Source organism: Geotrypetes seraphini, chromosome 9 (genome assembly GCF_902459505.1).
Source record: "Geotrypetes seraphini chromosome 9, aGeoSer1.1, whole genome shotgun sequence".
Classification (NCBI taxonomy): Eukaryota; Metazoa; Chordata; class Amphibia; order Gymnophiona; family Dermophiidae; genus Geotrypetes; species Geotrypetes seraphini.
In genome coordinates, this window is record NC_047092.1 from 56,964,168 (window position 1) to 56,979,011 (window position 14,844).

General features: G+C 40.7%; 1 protein-coding gene across 5 annotated transcripts in view; it reads left to right on the forward strand.

Moving 5' to 3' along the window:
* DOCK4 (dedicator of cytokinesis 4) overlaps positions 1 to 14,844 on the forward strand; it is a 650,492-nt gene that overhangs the window by 545,504 nt on the left and 90,144 nt on the right. The gene's annotated exons all lie outside the window — the stretch shown is intronic.

A 14,844-nucleotide genomic window follows, 5' to 3' on the forward strand; every position in this document is an offset into this window, starting at 1 on the left:
TCATGCAAATGAGTAAAGCCCGTGCAAAATAGCCAAGCAATTGATTCACTAACATTTGCTTGGCTAGTTTGCATCGGGTTTTATGATCCTAAAACCTGACTGCTACAGACCTGTCAGTAACTGTGTTACCAACAACGAAATAGGGGGTGTAAAGGATAATTTATAATATCTTTATTCAACAATTTCCTTTTGCACATCAGTGTCTTCAGTTATTTACAATTAATAGTTTAATTTTTATTAGCCCACTGTTCTAAATATGTGAACAATACCCTACTTTAAAAATAGGACTCATCCCCAAAATCTATAGAGAGGTTGAAGTATCATAAATATGCATAATTCTCAGTAAAGAGACCTCTTATAACTTAGATGTTATTTCAAGTCCTCATTCTGAATGCATGTGATGTAATCATTTACTTCAAGACCTACTTCCTAACCTCAAATTTAATTACTTATTTATTTAATTTTTATTAAGAAATTAGTTAAAAGACTAACTAGCTAACTGGGGGTGCAATCTTTTACTCAATATTTAACATTATCAATTATGTGTCTCTAAATATGAACTTTATAAAACAGCAACAACACTTATCTTGGTGGCTTTCCCGCCAAAACCAACGTTGGTGGACCATGCAGGTCTGCCGGTTTTTTTCACAGGTCTACGTGTTTGTTTTTATTCATTTTTTTTTCATGGCAAAGATATTATGCATGTATTACACATGCAAAATATCTGCCCCATAAAAAAAAAGAACAAAAACCAGGCAGATCTGTCAGAAAACCGCACACACCCCCCCCCCCCCCCCCCGACAAATGTGCCCCCCCCCCCCGGCATGTGGCGACCCACAAATGGCAGGAGGGATGCCCACTCCCTCCTGCCATCAGCACCATCAGCCTCTTCTCCCCCCCCCCCCCACGGCCGGCTGGACACCCCCTCACCGAACACCCCCGCACTGTGCCGAAATAGCAGGAGGTATGCCCACTCCCTCCTGCCGGTCAGGTCTCGTCACTGCCACCCTCCCTGTACCTTTAGTTTGGAGCAGGAGAGGTTTTCAGTCTCTCCTGCTCTTCTGCCGCCCCCCCCCCCGTCAGCAATGCAAGCCATAGGCCCTGCCCTGATGCATCATGTGATGCACGGGGTGGGGTCTAAGGCCCTGATTCTCTCAGGCGCTTTGGGCTCTTTCCTGAGGCACCTGAACTAATCAGGGACTTCCTTAGGGAAGAGTCTGAGAAAGTCCCTGATTGGCCAAAACAATGGCCATTCAGGGACTTCCTTTGACTCCTTCCTACTCCACTCAGGATTCCGTAGACTTCAATCATATCTCCCCTCAGCCATCTCTTTTCCAAGCTGAAGAGCCCTAACCTTTTAGTCTTTCCTCATAGGAGAGGAGTTCCATCCCCTTTATTGTCTTGGTCACTCTTCTGTGTACCTTTTCTAGTGCCGCTATATCGCCTGCTGGGTGAATCTCTTGGCAGCCTCATAAAACTTTTGATTATCCATGCAATACAACTAAATCTAGGTCAGCCCACGTTCAGTTCAAATCCCATCCTCACCACTCTTTCAAAAACGCCCCTTTTAGCTCTCGATGCACAGCGGCATCCAGAGGCCAAAAATCTCTGGATACATCTAAAAACCTGTTTTGATTATCAGCACTTGGACGATCTGTCTTTTAGGTCATCCAAGTGACGACTTGGGCAAGTTTTTAGATGTATTTTGTTTTGATCATGAGCCCCATAAGTTCTTTTTCCTGCATTGCTATTTGAAGACTATTTGGTTTGATCTCAATGTTACCCATGAACTTTGTATTCTGTTACATTAAGGTTTTATTAGTGGTGACATCATGCTCAAGCTTCACTTTTAGGTTGATTATCTCAGTTACAAAAGACTGTTTATCATCTAGGATCTATGTATTCTTGATTTCTAAAGCAGCCTTCTCTTCAGAAACAGTTTTGTGCTTCTCTCTAAGCTCAGAAAGCTTTAGACAGGTTAAGTCCAACTCTACATGTAAATTATTTATTGTTTCTTTCAGCATCTGCTAAGTAAGGTCAGCCTCATTTGAAGACTTCTGAAATTTTTCAGCAATGACTTTATTTTCCCTTGCAAGTTCTTTTTCCGCTAACAGTCTATGCTCAGAAGAAATGAGCATTTCTTTCTCTTGCAGCAATTGGACCCGCTCACAGTATGCTACTTCCCTGCTCATTTTCATCTCTTCGAGAAGTTTGACAAGTCCACCACTGGACACCCAGAGCTCTATGTTCTCTGTAATAGATTTGTCAAGCTGCTTATCGATTGCTTCATGCTCCATTTGCAGTGCATCCTTTGCCTCATTTAACATCTGCTTCTCCTTGCAATATTCTTCTACAGTCATATGCAAAGGTTTTTTTTGTTTGTTTGTTTCATCAGGAGCACTTGCCTTTCTGATCGCAGGCCTTCATTGATGTGCAAGAGGTCCTCACGCTCCCTTCTTAAAAATATAGATTCACATTCAAATTCTAGATACTTCTCCTGGAAGGAAATTTTTTCTGCAATAGTAACTGCTGTTTCTTCTGCCATTTTCTGTAGTGCTGCATTGGAAGATTCCACATAGGCTACCTGCCCCTGTAATTGGTAGTCTTTGCCTTCTTCAGGCAGATACTTAATTCCATGGCTTCTTGTGTTTTAGCTTTCAGCTGAGCTTGTAGCCAGACATATTCTGGCTCTGGCACCATTCTCTCTCTTTCTCCAGCTGTTCCTCTCAGTAGATGACAGCAATTTCTAAGGAGTGGAGCTCCTCTAGTTTTGCTTGTATTTCTGTTACTGCCAATTCCCTCCCCTGGGACTGGGCACTCTGCTCCTTTATCACCTTTTGGTTTAGGGCCATCCAGAGTTTGACATTCTCTGCAATGTGTTCTCACTTTCTCTTTCTTTCTCTTTTTGATTTTTCAACTGGTTTTCCATCATCACCAGTTGTCCTTGGAGGACTTTCTTCTCCCCCTTTAACTGGAGCACATGCTCAGCCGTTGACCTCTAGTCATCTATTAAAGTGGTCAGCTGCCTCCAGCTCATTAGCCAGATCTTGAGGTGGACTTTGAACTTCCACCTGGTGATCCTTCCGGGGTTCTGTCTCCTCTTCTGGCTGCAACATCAGGGATGATAGCCAATCTCCTCCTTTAGTGACTCCAAATCACAGGGATGGACAACACTCCATCTCTTGGGCTTTACCTGAGGCAGGGTTTGGATCACTTCCCGGTGCACCTCATTGGTCTCCTTTCTTTATTTGGAGTTTTTGGGCTTCAGTTTCTCAGCACACCAAGGTTCACAACCTGCTTCCATCTGCTGACTAGCCCCTTTTCTGCCTCCTGCTGTCTACTGGTTATGCCAGGTGATCCATGTCATTGCTTCTCTGTGACTGCTTTCTGGACCTCTTTCCAGCTGCTTTCTGGTTTTTCTATGGGTTCCAGTCCCAGAACTGGTAGTTCTCTGACTCCATAGAACTCTGCTGCACAGTTAACTAGACTTCTTGCCACTCCAACTCCCAGATCCCCAACTTAGAATTTTACTTTACTAGCAGCCTGTATTCTACCAGTATATCCTGGAATGCTGACTTTTAAGCAGCTACTTCAGGATTTCCAAGTGCTCCAATTACAGCCTATAGCTTTTAATATCCCACAGCTTGGAGTCTCTACTCCCTCTAGCTTGCTTTGCATTCAAGAGCTGGTCTTGTATCAGGACCCCTCCCCCCCTAGCTCCTTGTTCCAATCTGTATTTGCATCAGTTTTTCTGGCTTAACCTGTTCTCAGTAGTAAACTTCACTTTTACCAGCTGCAATCAGTGAGTTAATCAGAGTAGCTCTCTAGCCTACTCTCGCACTGCTATAGTTCACACACAAGCTGCCTGCTGGTCAGCAGCAGCTTAATTAAGCCTGTCAGTACTTTGGGTGTTTGTAGTTTAAGCTCACAGAAAAAAAATCCTGCTTATCTAGCACTGAATAAACTTCTTAAAGTCCCTGACTTGAGGCAAAGCTAATCTTCTTATCCCCTTTTCCCAAAAACCTAACCTCCTTTATTGAGGTCCCATTCTCTGGAGGTTTGTGGGTTGTCTCTTGTTTCAGAGGCAAAAATCCCCAAACTGCCACCATATGTAAGAGCCTGAGTGGACTTTAGGGTGAAGCCAGTGCACACACAGACTGACACGGATGAAAGCTACAATAAAATTTTACTTCATAGACCTGAGCCCTGTTAATTCACAGGCTCAGGGAAGGAAAAGTAGTCTCTCAATTTCAAAGGCAAACAGTCTCTCTCTAGTCAAGTATTATAATCTGGTTACAGCCAGACACCAGAACAAAATCCACATATATTCAGTATAAGAGGTTGACTTACCTTTAGCCAGCACCTTTAATATCCAACTCTTTAATACATATAGCAGACTTCTTATCCTGCCAGTCTCTCTCACCATCTCTGTCTGTGGAAATCTGTCAGCCATTACCTTGGCACACTCAGAGACTTTCTAGTCCCTTCCAGGGCTCCCTTTCAGGCCACAACTAGGAAAGGTTTCTATATGGAAGTCTCTTCCCTGGGACCTCTCTGACTAACTCACTGCCAAGGCATTTATCCTTCTTCTTGGCTGAGCCCCGCCCATCTGCCTCAACAGGATTGCATCACTCTCCCAATGTGTCTCAGTACTGAGCTGCAGAGGCTCAGTGCCTTCTGGGACCTGGGGTTTACCTATTCTTGTGCTAGCATCCCCTGTTGCCCAATGGTACACTAGCAGCCATGGAGATGGAAAATCTCTTACCCCCTAACACATGCTCTCCTATATTAAAAAGTTTTTTTCATTTACATTTGTGTCTGTCTTTTTTACGACTACTACTATTACTGTATTTCTTTAATGCTACTTCTATTTCTATAATGCAACACTGTACACAACATTTGTATGAGACAGCTCCTGTTCAACAGCGCTTACAATTTATTCAAGACAAACAGGAGAAATAAGAAATGATTTATTATTGGCAAGATTAAAGCAAACAGGGGTACTGAACAGATGAATAGGAGGTTAAGAGCTAAAAGCAGCCTCATTAAGGTGGGCTTTTAGTGTAGATTTGTATTCAGCCAGAGAAGGAGCTTAGCATACTGACTCAGGAAGTTCATTTGAGGCATACAATGCAGCAAGATAAAAGGAATGGAATCTAGGTTGGTAGTGGAGAAGGGTACAGATAAGAGAGACTTTCCTGATGAATGGAGTTCCCAGATAAGGGTGTTGGGAGAGATAAGAGAGGAGAGGTACAGAGGAGTTGCAAAATGAATGGACATGTAAGTCAATAAGAGGAGTTTGAACTGTATTCAGAAACGGAACGAATGAAGTGACTTGAAGAGAAGGGGTTGTGTGAGTGTAGCCACACTGGCAAAAGATAAGCTGTGCAGCAGAATTTTGAAAAGATTGAAAGGGAGAGAAATGTTTTAGTGGGAGACCTGTGAGAAGCCAGCTGCAGTAATTTAAGCATGACATGATGAGAGTGTGGATAAGGGTTTTGTGTTCAGAAACAAAAGGGACAAATTTTGGTGATGTTATAGAGCACTGTTCTTCAATCGCCGGTCTGCAGAAAATTCCTGCCGGTCCGCGCAGGACCGACGAGATCAACATCTCCAATTTCCTGCCGGTCCGCGCAGGACCGGCAAGATCGACGAGCTGTAGTCCGCGCAGGACCGGAGAGATCATGGGGAGCCTCCGACAGTGTGCTTTCTCCCCTCCCAGTGGCTCTCCTTTCTTACCAACGCAGTGATTCAGGAAGGCAGCCTTGGGACTTTTGCTGAGTTGCAGCCGCCTCTAATGATGCAACTTCCGATTTCCTCAGAAGCGGTGCGACCCAACAAAGGGCCCGAGGCTGCCTTCCTGAATCGTGCTGGCAAGTAAGGAAAGTTGCTGTGAGGGGAGAAAGCCACTGTTAGAGGCTGGGAAGCTGCTGGGCATGGTAAAAAAAAAAAATAAATAAAAAAAAAGGGACAGCTGCTACTGGACCTGTTGAGGGATAAGGAGAGATGCTTGTCAACAGAAAAAACAACAACACTATTTTTTACCTGTAATAAATGTTTTCCATTGAAGGCAGGACTGATCAGACACACAGTCCTTCCTGCTTCCTGTGAGAGTTGTATTCCTTCCAGAGCTATGAGGATATCAGAAGGGCCATACACATTCAAAACTTTGCACTAATTCTGAGCATGGGGAGAGCTACTCCATCTCAGTGCTCTTGGATAATATCCATTTTTGTGCTTGATCAATCTTACTATGGAAACTAATTGTTATAAATTCATGGACAATGATGTATGGTTAAGTTGGTTAAGTATGTATTGATTAATTATATGTATATTACAGAAACTTTACCAAAAATGTAATGCTGATGGAAAATATGTTTATAAAATATGCAAGTACATACATGGAATATACCCAGACACATTTGCATCTTCTTTGGAGCACATGTAAATACATGTGTGCCACTTGGCAGAATCTGAGTGCCTATTTTATAGAGGCATATAGGAACCTATGTTTTCCTGCATAATATAAATGTCTTTCTGGAACTTTGATATATTTATTTATTTTATTATTTATATTTCGCATATCCTACAATTCTATGCGAATTACAAATTATTCAAGTACTCAAGCATTTTTCCCTATCTATTCCTGTGGGCTCACACTCTATATAATGTACCTGGGGCACTGGGTGATTAAGTGACTTGCCCAGGATTACAAGGAGCAGTGCAGGATTTGAACCCACAACCCCAGGGAGCTGGGGCTGTAGCTCTAACCACTGCACCATACACTTCCCAAATATATAAGTGCAATCTATAAGTGCCCTTTTAGGAAATTACTCCCCACATGTAAGCTACTGTATGAAAATCAGAAAGAAGTTTTTTAAGAAGATCAATATTCAGCAGGACTGATCCAGGTAGGAGTAACTCCTACCCAAATAAGTCCCACTTATCAGGGTTGTACAGCACCTAACTACGTCTCTGTGTACAACATAATTGGCTAGAGGGGATATTCAGCAGCACTATTCAGTTAAGTAACACAGTAAAAGATGGCAAAAAAAGACCCTCATGGTCCATCCAGTCTGCCCAACAAGATGACCGAAGCCCCACCCACCACTCTGTGTAGGCCTAGGTCACCCACATTTAAATACTGGTTGTGAAGTCACCACCATGCCAACCATATAGGCAGCCAAACATGATGGGGATGATATATGGTGTACTGCTGACTTCATTCAACTTATCAGCCAAGATACCTTCCCCTCCTCCTAAGCTGAACATTTCCCCCACTCACAGTATGTGACAGTAAAGTATTCAACACACTAGAGTTGTTGAACCTTCACCTGTCTCACCACTTGCGGGAAACAAACCTTACAAGTCTGTCTGGTATCGGCCTCTGCTCCCCCATGCTGGATTTGCCCATGTGTAGAGCACAGACTGTACAAGCCTATCCAGCATCATTGAGTATCCCTGGATAGCCCCACACAGGCAATTTAACTGGGCAGGAGCCTCTCCTGCCTGGTAAAATTGGTTTGAATATTGACCCCATAATTATTCTGTACCTTTGGATGAACATTAATAGCCAAAAAGTCTTCTTTGATAAACTTTCTTTATGATTATGCTATTATAAACTGAGTTTGGAGAGTAACTCCAAATGGAGTTGCAGTCAGATACACCTGGCTCTCAGAGAACAAGTTTGTTCCCTTGAGGATAGAGTTGCAGACTTGTAGGAGCTGAGGGAGACAGAGAGGTACAAAGAAGAGACCTACAGGGACATCATAGGGAAGCTCCACCTCCAGTCTGGCAGCCCCTGTGCTGCCTTGGAGGAGAGAGGTCTCCTAAAAGGAGAACATCACTTTGGTGATGCAGGAAATGATCCTGTAGCCAGGACCTGCCCACCAGGAGTTGCAGAACATTTAAGAAGTCCCAATAGAGAGGTTTCAAAAATGGTGAAAGAAAGCAAAGAGTGCTTATGAGGGAAGCAGAGTAAAGATGTCAAGTTATTCCTGTCATCATCTCAGCAGCTTGTAGATACAAGGAAAAAACACAGTTTGAAGTGATTTATACAAATTCTAAAAGTCTAAAAAATAAAGTAGGAGAGTTAGAGTTTATAGCATTGAATGATGAGGTAGATATAATAGGCATCTCAAAGACCTGGTGGAAGGAGGGCAATCAATAGGAGACTGTGTTACCTGGGTATAAATTATATCACAATGGTAGAGTAGATCAAATTGCAGTGGGGATTGTGCTATGTGTTAAAGAGGGAATTGAATCAAACAAAATAGACATTCTGCATGACACATATAGCAGTGTGGAATTCGTATGGATAGAAATTCCATGTGAGAAGAGAAGAAATATAAAGGCCAGGACAGAATGAGCAGACAGATAAAGAAATGTTTTCAGAGTCTAGGAAAGCTGGCAAATTCAGCAACAGTATAATAATGGATGATTTCAACTACACTTCTCCCTCCGTATTCACGGTTTCAGCAATCGCGGTTTCGATTATTCACAGTTTTTAGCTTGCTGGCTCCTCCTCCCAAATTACATCAGCATGCATAGAGAAATCACCTATTCCAAGCGTTTATAGAGAAAATCGCTGATTCCCAGTGCTTTCTTCACTGTGTTTTGCCTCTCCTTCAGGAACAGGCCAGGTCTCCTACCATGTTATTCGCGGTTCCACCATATTCACAATGGTTTTTAATAGAAAATAGCGAATAACATATGAAAAAGGTATTTGCAGTTTTTCTGCATTCGCGGGTCTGTTAATTCCCTATCACAGCAAATACAGAGGGAGAAGTGTACTCCTTTGATTCATGTTTGACTGCCTCTGAATTGAAAGATATTCATTTCCATTCATACATCTCGTAAGGGCAGATTTTGATGAAGTTTTCTTCTTCTTTTTTCCTTTTGTGCTTTCCTACTGTGGATTGGGAAAGTATATTGCTGTATAGTTGAAGGAGTTTTTTGACTTATGATGAACTGAGGGCTCACTCTTTTTACAGCTTTGCTCTGTTATGATGAGTGCCTCATTGTAATTGAGGTCTTTTTCTCCTTCACAGTAGTTTGTAGCAATTGTACTTCCCATTCTCCAGTAGAAGGAGATAAAATAATTTTTGTGTATATTGTGGTAGATTTATCTTATCTAGGGTTAGTGATTTCAACTACCCCAACATTGACTGGAAAAATATTACATCAGGGAGGTAAAAGTCCTAGATATCATAAATGACTGATCATCAGTAAGGATAGACTCCTGACGCAGCTACTGGCAAAACAGGGGTTTCCCTGTCAGGTTAGGTTTGTAAGGTCTGCAGTGCCCTAGACTTGAGTGTGAATTGGGTGAAGCTTGGGAGTTCCAGTACAACACAAGTTGCCGCTAAGTGACTGTTTCTCACGACGACTTGTTTTTGAACTTGAACTTTTTTTTATCTATATCTGTTATTATTAGGAGTGTCCTAAGCTTTGACAATTAAGTCCTCCTATGCCAAATCATCTGTGCAGCACGAGGGTGCATGGTTTATGGAAGAAACTTTTTCAATGGAGTGGAGATTTTTTTTTTTACCAATGAAGCATGACTGATGCTTTTCTCCACTTCTTTCATTTGGATGGTGTATATGGGTAGCTCCTTAGGTTGCTTGATAAAGTACGTTTGTATAGAGTAGTGATTAATCGTACTTTCTTCTTATAATTTGAGAGATTTCATCTACTTCAACATTGACTGGATAAATGTTACATTGGGGAGGTAAAATTCCTAGATGTCATGATTGACTACTTCTTGGAGCAACTGGTCCAGGAACCAACAAGAGGGGAAGCTATTTTAGATTTGGTCCTTAATGGAATGCATGACATAGCACAGGAAGTAACTGTGTTGGATCAGTTTGGAAACAGTGATCATAACATGATCAAAATTGAGCTGATAACTGGATTGACGTAGCTAAAGAAATCTACTGTAATGGCATTTAATTTTCACAAGTGTGATTACGATAAAATGAGGAAATGGTTAAAATGAAGCTAAAAGAGTCTGTGGCAAGTCAGAAATGTAAACCAGGTTTGGATGTTGTTTAAAAATACCATCGTGGAAGCCCAGACCAGATGTATTCCATGTATTAAAAACGGTAGAAAGAAGAGAAAATGAGAGCCGGCGTGGTTAAAAGGCAAAGTTGAGAAAACATCATTTAAAGAATGAAAAAAGGATCCCAATGAAGAAAATAAGAAGAGCCTTAAGCACTGGCAAGTTAGATGCAAACATTGATAAAGAAAGCTAAACAAGAATATGAAGAACAACTTGCCAAATAGCCAAAATTTTTTAGGTACATCAAAAGCAGAAAACTTGTGAGAGAATCCATGGGACTGTTGGATAATCAAGGAGTAAAAGGTGTGCTCAGGGAGGTTAAGGCCATAGCGGAAGAAGATGCAAGAGATCTACCTGAACCGGAAATGGTTTTCAAGGGTGATGATGTGAGGAACTGAAAGAAATCTCAGTGAATCTGGAAGATGCACTAACCAAATCGACAGATTAAAAAGTGATAAATCGCCTGGACCGGATGGTATACATCCTAAGGTACTGAAAGAACTTAAACGTGAAATTGCTGATCTGTTGTTAGTGATCTATAACCTGTCACTAAAATTGTCTGTAGTACCTGAAAATTGGAGGGTGGCAAATGTTACGTCGATTTTTTTAAAAAGGGTTCTGGAGAGATCCGGGGAATTACAGACTGGTAAGCCTGACCTCAGTGCAGGCAAAATAGTGGCAGCAATTATAAAAATAAAAATTGTGGAACATGTAGATAACCATGATTTAATGAGCCAGAGTCAGCATGGGTTCAGCCGAGGGAGGTCTTGCCTCACCAATTTGCTCGACTTCTTTGAAGATGTGAATAAACATGTGGATAAAGGTGAGCCGGGAATGTAGTGATTTTCTGAAAGCTTTTGACATAAGAGGCTCCTGAGAAAATTAAAGAGTCATGGGATAGGAGGCAATGTTGAATTGTGGATTAAGAATTGGTTATCGGACAGAAAACAAAGGGTAGGGTTAAATGGCTATTTTTCTCAATGGAGGATGACAAATAGTGGTATGCCCCAGGGATCTGTACTAGAACGGGTGCTATTTAACTTATTTATAAATGATCTGGAAATTGGAATTACGAGTGAGGTAATTAAATTTGCAAATGACACAAAACTGTACAAAGTTGTTAACGCATGCAAACGGTGAAAAACAGCAGGAAGACCTTAAGAAATTGGAAGGCTGGGCGTCCAAATGGCAGATGAAATTTAATGTGGACAAATGCAAAGTGGTGTACATTGGGAGGAATAATCCAAATCATAGTTACAGGATGCCAGGGTCCCTCTTGGGGGTACAAAGAAAAAGATCTGGGTATCATCATGGACAATACGCTAAAACCTTCCACCCAATGTGCAGCAATGGCCAAGAAAGCAAACAAGATGCTAGGAATTATTAGAAAAGGGATGGTAAACAAGACTAAGAATGTTATAATGCCTCTGTATTGCTCAATTGCACGACCTCACCTGAGTATTGCATTCAGTTCTGGTTTCCTATTTCAAAAAAGATTTAGTGGCACTAGAAAAAGTTCAAAGAAGAGCAATCAAGATGATAAAGGGGATGCAACTCCTCTCATATGAGGAAAGGCTATACAGGTTAGGGCTCTTCAGCTTGAAAAAGAATAATAATAATAATAAACTTTATTCTTATATACCGCCATACCCATCGAGTTCTAGGCGGTTTACAACAATTAACAAATGATCTGCATTGACAAGCTTATTTACAACATGTTACAAGCAGATTTACAAACAAATTACCAGCAGATTTACAGTAGATTACAACAATTTTCAATTTACCACAATCAGCAATGAAGTTACCACAATTTACAGTAGTCTGCAATGAAAGGAAGATGTACAACAGTTTAACTGAAAATTGCGGCTTAGATCAAACTAGACAAGGGAAGTAGAGAGAGGGTCAAGGGGGAATCAGGTGTGGGAGGAAGGGGTTGGGGGTGGGGCCGGGGTTATGTGAGGTGAAGGGATTAAATAGGAGTCGTGTTTGTTGAATAGGTAAGTTTTTAGTAGTTTTCTGAAGGCAAGGTAAGTGGGGGCCTCGAGTATCATCTGGGCCAGCCATGGGTTCAACTTGGCTGCTTGGAAGGCGAAAGTTCTTTCGAGGGATCTTCTGAGAAGGCAGTGTTTTGGCGAGGGGAAGGCGAACAGTTGAATTCTGCGTGCTGTCCTGTTGTTGCAGTAAAGGTTGAAGTGGGTATTTATGTAACTTGGGGAAGAACCGTTAACCGATTTGTAACAAAAGCATGCAAATTTAAAGAGAACTCTAGATTCTAATGGCAGCCAGTGCAGTTGGTGAAAGAGATGGCTGAGAGGAGATGATTAAAGTCTACAAAATCCCGAGTGGTGTATACCGGGTAAAAATGGATCAATTTTTTTTACTATATCAAGATTTACAAAGACTAGGGAGACACTCAATGAAATTACAGAGTAATACTTTTAAAACCAATAGGAGGAAATATTTTTTCACTTAGAGAATAGTTAAGCTCTGGAATGCATTGTAAGACAATGTAGTAAGAGCGGTTAATGTACTGATGGTAATGATGGATGGGGGATAGAATTTTTTTCTTTTGTATAGATTCTGATTGTTTATAAGTGCTTATTTGATTATTATTTGTATGTAAATTGTATTGCACTTTTTGTTGGCATTAAAAACTAAATAAAGTTAAAAAAAGGAGCGGTTTATGTAGCTGTTTTAAAAAAGGTTTGGACAAGTTCTTAGAGGAAAAGTCCATAATCTGCTGTTGAGACAGACATGGGGGAAGCCACTGCTTGCCCTGGATTGGTGGCATGGAATGCTGTTACTATTTGGGATTTGCCAGGTCTTTGTGTCTTGGATTGGCCTCCGTGAAAATGGGATACTGGGCTAGATGTACCATTGGTCTGATCCAGTAAGGCTATTCTTATGTAATGTAATGTAATGTAATTTATTTCTTATATACCGCTACATCCGTTAGGTTCTAAGCGGTTTACAGAAAATATACATTAAGATTAGAAATAAGAAAGGTACTTGAAAAATTCCCTTACTGTCCCGAAGGCTCACAATCTAACTAAAGTACCTGGAGGGTAATAGAGAAGTGAAAAGTAGAGTTAGAGGAAAAATAAAAATAAAATAAACATTTTAACAAGACAGCATTGATCTAAATACTTTGGAAGGTAGAAGAGAGGAGAGAAAGGAATAGAAGCAGAAGGGGGAGCCGTTGAACAGTAGAATTCTGGAGAAATTTAAATGATAGAAATAGAACAAAACAATGACAAAAGGCAAAACAATAGATAAGATTAAAGATAAATCATAAGCTGGAAAGAAAAATAAAATAAAACTTTGTCTTCAATCCACGGTTTCAGCGTCAGTGATGAAGTGGAGCAAGTAAGTTTAGGAGGAGCGATTGACGTTTCCAGAAAGGGCTTATATTCTTATGTTCTTACTTCTTACTGATTTATTTGTGGAAGCAGTTTATCGTTGATCAATTTACTTCTGACCCCTGGCACAGGAATTTTGCCGAAACACAAGCCATGTCGGGTCTAGTAATAAAGTTGCTTCCTTCTTGATTGAGACTTGACTTCATTGTTCCTACTGTGGCCTTCAACACTCTTTCTACAGTGTCATAATTAATTTATAGTACCAAATTAAAAATACATAATTAGAGAAAAACTCAAATATCATCCAGATACATAATCAAACGAAACCATCAGTTCATAGAAAATGTGTTCATTTAAAGCCTGTAACTTAAAACAGTTTTATTACAAACAAACATTCTTACGATTGCTGGCATAAGCTTATTGGAGCAATATATCAAACCTCATTTTGAACCAATCAAGTTTTAAGCTTCTATTTTTACATAAAAATAATCAGAGGCTAGAACATTGAAAACGTCCATGTGATACATGATTTAATTCTTGAGTAATAATTTTCAGTTTATTTAACATAAAAAACAATGTTGCACCTATTATTTAAAGCCAACTTTGAAGTATTTTGTGCAGTAACATCATATTTGCTTCTGATTATTTTTATGTAAAATTCAGAACTGTTTCCTGTAAAACACTTGCATGATGTCTTTGAGGAACATCCTACAGTCAGCCCCAATGCAGCCTTACAAGACATTTACCCCCTCTTCTACGAATCCACGCTAGCAGTTTTTAGCGCAGAGAGCCGCGCTGAATAGCCTGCACTGCTCCCGATGCTCATTGAGTTCCTATGAGCGTCGGGAGCAGCACGGACCATTCAGCGTGGCTCCCCATTCTAGAAACTGCTAGCGCGGTTTCATAGAAGAGGGAGTTAGTATAAAATTGTGCATAGAATATACATAACTAAGCAAAAGGGAAAGAAAGCATTGGAGCTTTGGATAAACAATAACTGTGTAAAATGCAAAACATCTCCGGGTTCCTTTTTATATTCTTTCTTAAAATGCTTCTCTCTGAAATCACTGTGGTCCCAGGCATTGAAAACACTGTACATTATCAATTTGAATGGTCTTATTCAATCTTTCTTCTTGGAAGAGGGGAGTCAATTGGAGGGCAGGACTTACAGAGGCCTAGTGTAAATTTGTGGTGTTGGCTACTCTATTGATAAGAGAATGTATCATACAATTTTGGATGGATCTTTGGCACTGTCCTGGAGTAACACAATGAGAGAAATGGCAGAATGGATACTTGCCAACTGAAATTATCAATTTCGTTGGAGAAATTCCATTGCTGTAATATTTGGTATAGATATATCATCCAGTATGTTGCACCGTGTTCCAGATCTCAGGGCACTATTTGAGAATTTACTGTAAAAGGTGATAT